The 10,000-nt window shown below is 45.4% G+C and overlaps 1 protein-coding gene across 5 annotated transcripts in view; it reads left to right on the forward strand.

Moving 5' to 3' along the window:
- Positions 1-10,000, forward strand: part of NfI (Nuclear factor I) — a 264,071-nt gene that overhangs the window by 46,654 nt on the left and 207,417 nt on the right. The gene's annotated exons all lie outside the window — the stretch shown is intronic.

Here is a 10,000-nt window from a genome sequence, read left to right on the forward strand (position 1 = left end):
AGTAGTAGTAGTAGTAGTATACTGGTAGTGGTAGTAGCTGTAGTAGTGGTAGTAGTAGTAGTTGTAGTGGTTGTAGTGGTTGTAGTAGTAGTAGTAGTAGTAGTTGTAGTGGTTGTAGTGGTAGTAGCTGTAGTAGTGGTAGTAGTAGTAGTAGTATACTGGTAGTGGTAGTAGCTGTAGTAGTAGTAGTAGTAGTAGTAGTAGTAGTAGTATACTGGTAGTGGTAGTAGCTGTAGTAGTGGTAGTAGTAGTAGTTGTAGTGGTTGTAGTGGTTGTAGTAGTAGTAGTAGTAGTAGTTGTAGTGGTTGTAGTGGTAGTAGCTGTAGTAGTGGTAGTAGTAGTAGTAGTAGTAGTATACTGGTAGTGGTAGTAGCTGTAGTAGTGGTAGTAGTAGTAGTTGTAGTGGTTGTAGTAGTAGTAGTAGTAGTAGTATACTGGTAGTGGTAGTAGCTGTAGTAGTGGTAGTAGTAGTAGTTGTAGTGGTTGTAGTAGTAGTAGTAGTAGTAGTAGTAGTTGTAGTGGTTGTAGTAGTAGTAGTAGTAGTAGTAGTATACTGGTAGTGGTAGTAGCTGTAGTAGTGGTAGTAGTAGTAGTAGTAGTAGTATACTGGTAGTGGTAGTAGCTGTACTAGTGGTAGTAGTAGTAGTTGTAGTGGTTGTAGTAGTAGTAGTAGTAGTAGTAGTAGTAGTATACTGGTAGTGGTAGTAGCTGTAGTAGTGGTAGTAGTAGTAGTTGTAGTGGTTGTAGTAGTAGTAGTAGTAGTAGTAGTAGTTGTAGTGGTTGTTAGTAGTAGTAGTAGTAGTTAGTAGTATCTTGGGAGTGGTAGTAGCTGTAGTAGTGGTTAGTAGTAGTGTAGTAGTAGTATACTGGTAGTGGTAGTAGCTGTAGTAGTGGTAGTAGTAGTAGTGTAGTGGGTTGTAGTATAGTAGTAGTAGTGTTGTAGTGGTGTAGTAGTAGTAGTAGTAGTAGTAGTAGTATACTGGTAGTGGTAGTAGCTGTAGTAGTGGTAGTAGTAGTAGTAGTAGTAGTATACTGGTAGTGGTAGTAGCTGTAGTAGTGTAGTAGTAGTAGTTGTAGTGTTGTAGTAGTAATAGTAGTAGTAGTAGTTGTAGTGGTTTGTAGTGGTTGTAGTAGTAGTAGTTAGTAGTAGTTTGTAGTGGTTGTAGTGGTAGTAGCTGTAGTAGTGGTAGTAGTAGTAGTAGTAGTAGTATTATACTGGTAGTGGTAGTAGCTGTAGTAGTGGTAGTAGTAGTAGTTGTAGTGGTTGTAGTAGTAGTAGTAGTAGTAGTAGTAGTTGTAGTGGTTGTAGTAGTAGTAGTAGTAGTAGTAGTATACTGGTAGTGGTAGTAGCTGTAGTAGTGGTAGTAGTAGTAGTAGTAGTAGTATACTGGTAGTGGTAGTAGCTGTAGTAGTGGTAGTAGTAGTAGTTGTAGTGGTTGTAGTAGTAGTAGTAGTAGTAGTAGTAGTAGTATACTGGTAGTGGTAGTAGCTGTAGTAGTGGTAGTAGTAGTAGTAGTAGTAGTATACTGGTAGTGGTAGTAGCTGTAGTAGTGGTAGTAGTAGTAGTAGTAGTAGTATACTGGTAGTGGTAGTAGCTGTAGTAGTGGTAGTAGTAGTAGTTGTAGTGGTTGTAGTAGTAGTAGTAGTAGTAGTAGTAGTAGTATACTGGTAGTGGTAGTAGCTGTAGTAGTGGTAGTAGTAGTAGTTGTAGTGGTTGTAGTAGTAGTAGTAGTAGTAGTTGTAGTGGTTGTAGTAGTAGTAGTAGAGGTTGTAGTGGCATGGGTGGACGACAAGTGGGTGGGGGGGTGGTCACTTTTCAGGCTACCTCAGGGTGGCTGAGGTCAGCGCCCCCCCCCTGAGGTAACTACCCCCCCCCCTGAGGTAACTACCCCCCCCGAGGTAACTACCCCCCCTGAGGTAACTACCCCCCCTGAGGTAACTACCCCCCCCTGAGGTAACTACCCCCCCCTCACCCACCCGGGTTGTTAGGCGTTACGTCACGCCGTGACGCAGATGCGTAAGTCATTCATGCGTATATCGTAACGCACGGCGGGGGGGGGGGGGTGGTTGTCGGGTGCTGCTTGATATAGAGACGAGATAACGACCCTACAGGTAGTTAAGGGCGAAATGACCACGGGAACTACCTCGTTACCAGGGTAGCTCGTTGATAGAGCCAAGCACCAGCGTTGACCGTAATTACCGGTCACCATCGTTAGCACAACCACCATCCATCACCACCACAACCAGTCTCCACCACAACCACCACCACCACCACAACCAGTCTCCACCACAACCACAATCTCCACCACAGCCACCACTACAGTCTCCATCACCACAACCACCACTACAACCAGTCTCCACCACCACAACCACCACCACAACCACAATCTCCACCACAGCCACCACTACAGTCTCCATCACCACAACCACCACTACAACCAGTCTCCACCACCACAACCACCACCACAACCAGTCTCCACCACCACAACCACCACTACAACCACCACCACAACCACCACCACAACCACCACCACAACCACCACCACAACCACCACCACAACCACCACCACAACCAGTCTCCACCACAACCACCACCACAACCACCACCACAACCACCACCACAACCAGTCTCCACCACAACCACCACCACAACCACCACCACAACCACCACCACAACCACCACCCCCCTCCACCATGATGATGATGCCCCCCCCCTCCACCCTGATCAGTTATAACCAGATATATCGGTCATATAACCAATGTTTATGACCTGGGTCATTATCTCCCCCCCCACCATGGCTGGAGAACCACACACACACACTTGTAGCCCTGATCTCCATCCCTGATGACGTATGTACTACACATACATACATACATACATACATACACATACACACATACATACACATACTCACATACACATACACACACATACACACACACACACACATACATACACATACATACATACATACACACATACACACATACATACACATACATACACAAATACACACATACACACACATACACACACACACACACACACACACACACATACATACACATACATACATACATACACACATACACACATACATACACATACATACACAAATACACACATACACACACATACACACATACACACATACATACACATACACACACACACACACACACATACACACATACATACACATACATACACAAATACACACACACACACATACACACATACACACATACATACACATACATACACAAATACACACATACACACACACACACGCATACACACATACACACATACATACACAAATACACACATACACACACACATACACACATACATACACACACACACACACACACATACATACACACACACACACACACACACACATACATACACACATACACATACATACACACACACACACACACATACACACACACACACATACACACACACGACCCCCCCCCACCTACCCCCGGACCCCCATAAGACCACGCCTTGATGAATAGACCAAAGAGGACCATAGAACACGTCCCTGCCCCCCCCACCCCACTGCCCCTCCGCCCCCCCCCACCACCCATCTTCGACTACCTTACATCATCAGCCCGTCGCTCGACGACCCTCACATTGTCGAATTATCGAGGTCTCGACCCTCATATTGTCGAGTTACCGAGGTCTCGACCCTCATATTGTTGAGTTACCGAGGTCTCGACCCACATTGTCGAGTTACCGAGGTCTCGACCCTCATATTCTCGAATTACCGAGGTCTCGACCCACATTGTCGAGTTACCGAGGTCTCGACCCTCATATTCTCGAGTTACCGAGGTCTCGACCCACATTGTCGAGTTACCGAGGTCTCGACCCTCACATTGTCGAGTTACCGAGGTCTCGACCCTCATATTCTCGAGTTACCGAGGTCTCGACCCACATTGTCGAGTTACCGAGGTCTCGACCCTCATATTGTCGAGTTACCGAGGTCTCGACCCTCATATTGTCGAGTTACCGAGGTCTCGACCCTCATATTGTCGAGTTACCGAGGTCTCGACCCTCATATTCTCGAATTACCGAGGTCTCGACCCACATTGTCGAGTTACCGAGGTCTCGACCCTCATATTCTCGAGTTACCGAGGTCTCGACCCACATTGTCGAGTTACCGAGGTCTCGACCCTCACATTGTCGAGTTACCGAGGTCTCGACCCTCATATTCTCGAGTTACCGAGGTCTCGACCCACATTGTCGAGTTACCGAGGTCTCGACCCACATTGTCGAGTTACCGAGGTCTCGACCCTCATATTGTCGAGTTACCGAGGTCTCGACCCTCATATTGTCGAGTTACCGAGGTCTCGACCCTCATATTGTCGAGTTACCGAGGTCTCGACCCTCATATTGTCGAGTTCAAGGGTCGTATCACCGTCGTGTCGTGTGTTCAAGGGTCGTACCGTCGTGTGTTCAAGGGTCGTACCGTCGTGTGTTCAAGGGTCGTACCGTCGTGTGTTCAAGGATCGTACCGTCGTGTGTTCAAGGGTCGTACCGTCGTGTGTTCAAGGGTCGTACCGTCGTGTGTTCAAGGATCGTACCGTCGTGTGTTCAAGGGTCGTACCGTCGTGTGTTCAAGGATCGTACCGTCGTGTGTTCAAGGGTCGTACCGTCGTGTATTTAAGGGTCGTACCACCGTTGTGTGTTCAAGGGTCGTACCGTCGTGTGTTCAAGGGTCGTACCGTCGTGTGTTCAAGGGTCGTACCGTCGTGTGTTCAAGGGTCGTACCGTCGTGTGTTCAAGGGTCGTACCGTCGTGTGTTCAAGGGTCGTACCGTCGTGTGTTCAAGGGTCGTACCGTCGTGTGTTCAAGGGTCGTACCGTCGTGTGTTCAAGGGTCGTACCGTCGTGTTCCAGGAGGGTTCAACACAACGCTAAACAAGTAAAACCCAGGATGACGATAGAGTCGATATTCCCACCTTATACCACGGCAACCCGACCCTTACGTACGCCCCCCCCCCCTCCCCACCTCGGTCCTTGTACACAACTTCACTGTGAACTTTGACCTTAACTCAGAACACTTTCCTCCAGCACACGAGGCGTAATGACCCTCAACCCTTTTGTTATGATGTAGTACATATATCTCGGGTCAACAATACCCTTAATTGCCTTGTTTTAATTGCCTGTTTGTGCTGTACGTAGAGGGAGGTGAGGGGAGGGGAGGAGGGGGAAGGGGTCTACACGTGTGTGTGTGTGTGTGAGAGAGAGAGAGAGAGAGAGAGAGAGAGAGAGAGAGAGAGAGAGAGAGGTGTTATGAGCAACATTAAGTGAGAGAGAGAGAGAGAGAGAGAGAGAGAGAGAGAGAGAGAGAGAGAGAGAGAGAGGTGTTATGAGCAACATAGAGAGAGAGAGAGAGAGAGAGAGAGAGAGAGAGAGAGAGAGAGAGAGAGAGAGAGAGAGAGAGAGAGAGAGAGAGAGAGAGAGAGAGAGAGAGAGAGAGAGAGAGAGAGAGCAGTGTTGTCATGAACATTAAGTCTGGAATATTTATTTATTTTTGTTTACGTTCGTTATCTGTTATCTTGTGGGAAGACGCGGGTTCGAGAGACACAACAACCCCCCACACCCACACCCACACCCACACACACCCCCCCTCAATCTCCCCCCCCCTCCTCCATAAATGTAGTTGTAAACCCCATTTTCTTTATCAAGTGTTTTAACGGGTCTGTCTGGTCATTAGCATTGCATGAAAGGGGGGGTGTAGGGGTTGTATTAAGGAAGGGACGTGTTGTTAAACACTCAACTGCTGGTTTATTGCGTGTGAGGTGGGTTGTGAGAAGGGGGGGGGGGGGCGCGGGTGTTTACATGTGACGTATCCACTTGGGGGAATACGAGATGTGGGTCATTACTGTGTGGGTGTTAGGCTGGGCAACCGCTGGTATTATCATTATTATTATTATTATTGTTGTTATTAGTAGTATGATAATTATTATTATTATTATTATTATTATTATTATTATTATTATTATTGTTATTATTATTGTTATTATTATTATTATTATTATTATTATTATTATTACTACTACTACTATTACTATTATTATTATAGTTATTATTATTATTTTTATTATTATTATTTTTATTATTATTATTATTATTATTATTATTATTATTATTATTATTATTCATATACATACGTGGATTTGAATTTCTCGGAAGAGAATATATATTTTATCATTGTTTTATGTAGTTATGTGTGTTGAGGACGTGTGGAAGTACATATTGTGGTAGAGCAAGTTGGGTTTAGTTAATTAAATGATTAATTTATTTGTAAAATGAATTTTCTTTTGGTTTTTGTTTTCGCGTGATGGGGGGGTGTCATGGGCACAGTTTGTTCACTTCGCCGCTGGATGATTGTCGTCCCGCCACCCGGCACAGTTGGTTTATTTTGCCGCACAGTTCCTCTGCTTTGGCCCCATATGCTCGATATATATATATATATATATATATATATATATATATATATATATATATATATATATATATATATATATATATATTTCTCATCCAGCACAGTTGAAGGACATTGATAGATCGATAATTTATTTACGCTGGTTGGACGTGGCGTCTCTCGATGTGGGCGTGATAACGTAATTAGCTGTGTGGGGGGGGGGGAGAAGGTGGTAGTGTGGGGGAGTGGGGAGGTTATTGACGTAGTTGACGGGTGTTTACAGTCTGGGGGAGGGGGTGTATGTTCTGGGGAGTAAACATGGGGAGTGACGGGTGTGGGGAGAGCATGCGGAGGTGTGGGGGTGGGGTGGGGTTAGGGAGAACAAAGGGTAGGGTAAGGGAGGAAGGAGGAGGGGGGGTTGAGGCAAGAGGTAGGTAGGTAGGCAACCCACACAGCAGCCCAGCTGGGTGTATGTAGTGGCCTCGCGGTTGCCTGCTCGTAAATATTAGGGGAAATACAGGCAGACAGATAGTCAGCCACAGACAGACAGGAAAGGACAGACAGAGACAGACAGACATAGACAGACAGACCTACAGACAGACAGACAGACAGGACAGACAGACACAGACAGACCTGCAGACAGACAGACAGACCTACAGACAGACAGACAGACATGACAGGCAGCCACAGACAGACACAGACAGACAGCCACAGACAGACAGACATGACAGGCAGCCTCAGACAGACACAGACAGACACAACAGACAGACATGACAGACAGACACAGACAAACAGACAGACAGACATGACAGGCAGCCACAGACAGACACAGACAGACAGCCACAGACAGACAGACATGACAGGCAGCCACAAACAGCCACAGACACAGACAGACAGACAGACAGACAGGTCTCCAGTATAGGGAGATGCCATATATATATATATTATCAGTCTTTATCTGTAGAAATATCTTGACTATCTCCCACCCATATATATATATATATATATATATATATATATATATATATATATATATATATATATATATATACATGTCTCTCCCAACTCCCCAGCCCACCTTTTTCCCCACCTCCCTAAGCCATGCATTCTTTAGCGCTGACTCCTCCCTTTGTTTCCCCCCTTCCCCCTTCAAGGGGAGGGGGAGGAGGGGGTGTTTGCTGCCCCATTAAGGGTGTCGACTGGAGTCTCCTCCCTTGGCCGCACCCCCTCAGGGGGGGAGGAGGGGGGGCCACACACACACACCCCCCCACCGCGGCCCAATATGGCCTACCTTGCTGGGGTGAGGCAAGGGGGGGGGGAGAGGGAAGGGGAGGAGTTTGATATCTCCCCCCCCCACACACACACATCCTCTTCCCCCTCTTCCCCCCCACACACACACATACCCTTCCTTTCCTGTCTCCCCAGGAGAGAGAGAGAGAGAGAGAGAGAGAGAGAGAGAGAGAGAGAGAGTTGAAAGGCATTTGAAAATAAAAGAAAAAAAAAACGGGATGAAGAAATGGCTCCCTTCCCCTCCTCCCACAAGTGTAGAACACCCCCCCCCCTCCCCTACCCCTCAGTACGTACAGAAAACGCGCTCACTACAAGTGGGCAGAGTCATGCGTTTTCTTTCAAATAGGAACACGACAAATGGGTTGGTCAGGAATAGGGGCGATCGCTGTGACACGTATGGTTAAATCGAGTCCGAAAATGGGTTAATTGGATGATCAGACAGTCACAAATAGGTAGATGAAAATTGGGGTCACAAATAGACATGATAGTGAGTACCTTACGCATAGAGAACGGGGTGCCACACGTATAGAAAATGGGGTACCGTAGGTATAAGATAGTGGGTACCATACGTATAGAGAATGGGGTGCCGTAGGCACGGGCAGTGGGGTGCCACACGCATAGAAAATGGGGTACCGTAGGTATAAGATAGTGGGTACCATACGTATAGAGAATGGGGTGCCGTAGGCACGGGTGGTGGGTACCACGCGCATAGAAAATGGGGTACCGTAGGTATAAGATAGTGGGTACCATACGTATAGAGAATGGGTTGCCGCATGCCCGGGTGGTGGGTACCACGCGCATAGAAAATGGGGTACCGTAGGTATAAGATAGTGGGTACCACGCGCATAGAGAATGGGGTACCGGAGACACGAGGCCATAGAGAACGTGTGGCGAGAGGCTGACTTGTGCAGTAAAACTCAAATAAAAAAAAAAAAAAGAATTATTTAATGATCTTTCCCTCATTATCATAGTCATATATTCATGATGACCCGAATAATGATGGTAATTAGTAAGTGCTAATTACAGAGGAGGGGAGGGGGGGGAAGGAGTTACTGTAGTGTGAGTGCTTTGATTATTACTGATGATGTATTTTATATATATAGAAAATTAATAATGTATAAGCATTCTTGATATATATATATATATATATATATATATATATATATATATATATATATATATATATATATATATATATATATACATATATATATTCCTATGAGTCCACGGGGGAAAATGAAACAGGATAAGTTGCCAAGTGCACTTTCGTGTCATAATCACATCATCATCAGGGGAGACACAAGAGAGAAATATAACAGTCACTTGATATACAACCAAGAGACGAAGCTACGACGCCATTTGGTAAACATGTTATTGCACATATATATATATATATATATATATATATATATATATATATATATATGCGTCGTTCTGTCATATATCGAATATCTTATGTAAATGGCCTCTGCCATTAGCCTTCCCTGGATGAATTATTGATAATTAGAAAAAGGAGAGAGAGAGAGAGAGAGAGAGAGAGAGAGAGAGAGAGAGAGAGAGAGTTATGGCCCAGTCGATATTGGCTGACCATTTGATGAAGTAACCCGACCCCGGGTGGGGGGGGGAGGTGGGGAGGGGAGATGTCATTAACGTGGTAATTTGCATATTATTTAGTACCAGGGAGGGGTGGGTGAGGGGGGGGGGAATGGGGTAATTATGGTGTGAATACCTTAAGATTGTAGTGGCTGAAGATCTTATGACCTACCCCCCCTCCCCCCCCTGCGTGTGTGTGTGTGTGTGTGTGTGTGTGTGTGTGTGTGTGTGTGTGTATGTGTGTGTGTGTGTGTGTGTGTGTGTGTGTGTGTGTATGTGACCCCACCCCTCACACACCCCCCCTCGTTGGAAAGTGACCTTGGACATGTCTGTGTCATCATAGGTCAGCGTCTTTGGAGGAAAGTCCTTTTTTTCTTCTCAACTTCAAGGGGAGACCTACCTACCTCTCCCTGCTGCTGATGGTAGCGCAGCCTCCATGGTAATAAGGCCTTGAATAGGGGGGAATGAAGGGGGGGTGGGGGAAGGTCGTGAAGGGACCTAACCTATAGGAATATATGATGTGGAAGAGGTCATAATGTGGTATGGTAAAAGAGATTGTTATTATGATAATAATAATAATAATAATAATAATAATAATAGTATGATAGTGATAACAATGATACAATAATAATAATAATAATGATAATAATAATAATAATAATAATGATAATAATA

The sequence above is a fragment of the Panulirus ornatus genome, chromosome 45 (genome assembly GCF_036320965.1).
Source record: "Panulirus ornatus isolate Po-2019 chromosome 45, ASM3632096v1, whole genome shotgun sequence".
In the NCBI taxonomy this organism is placed as follows: domain Eukaryota; kingdom Metazoa; phylum Arthropoda; class Malacostraca; order Decapoda; family Palinuridae; genus Panulirus; species Panulirus ornatus.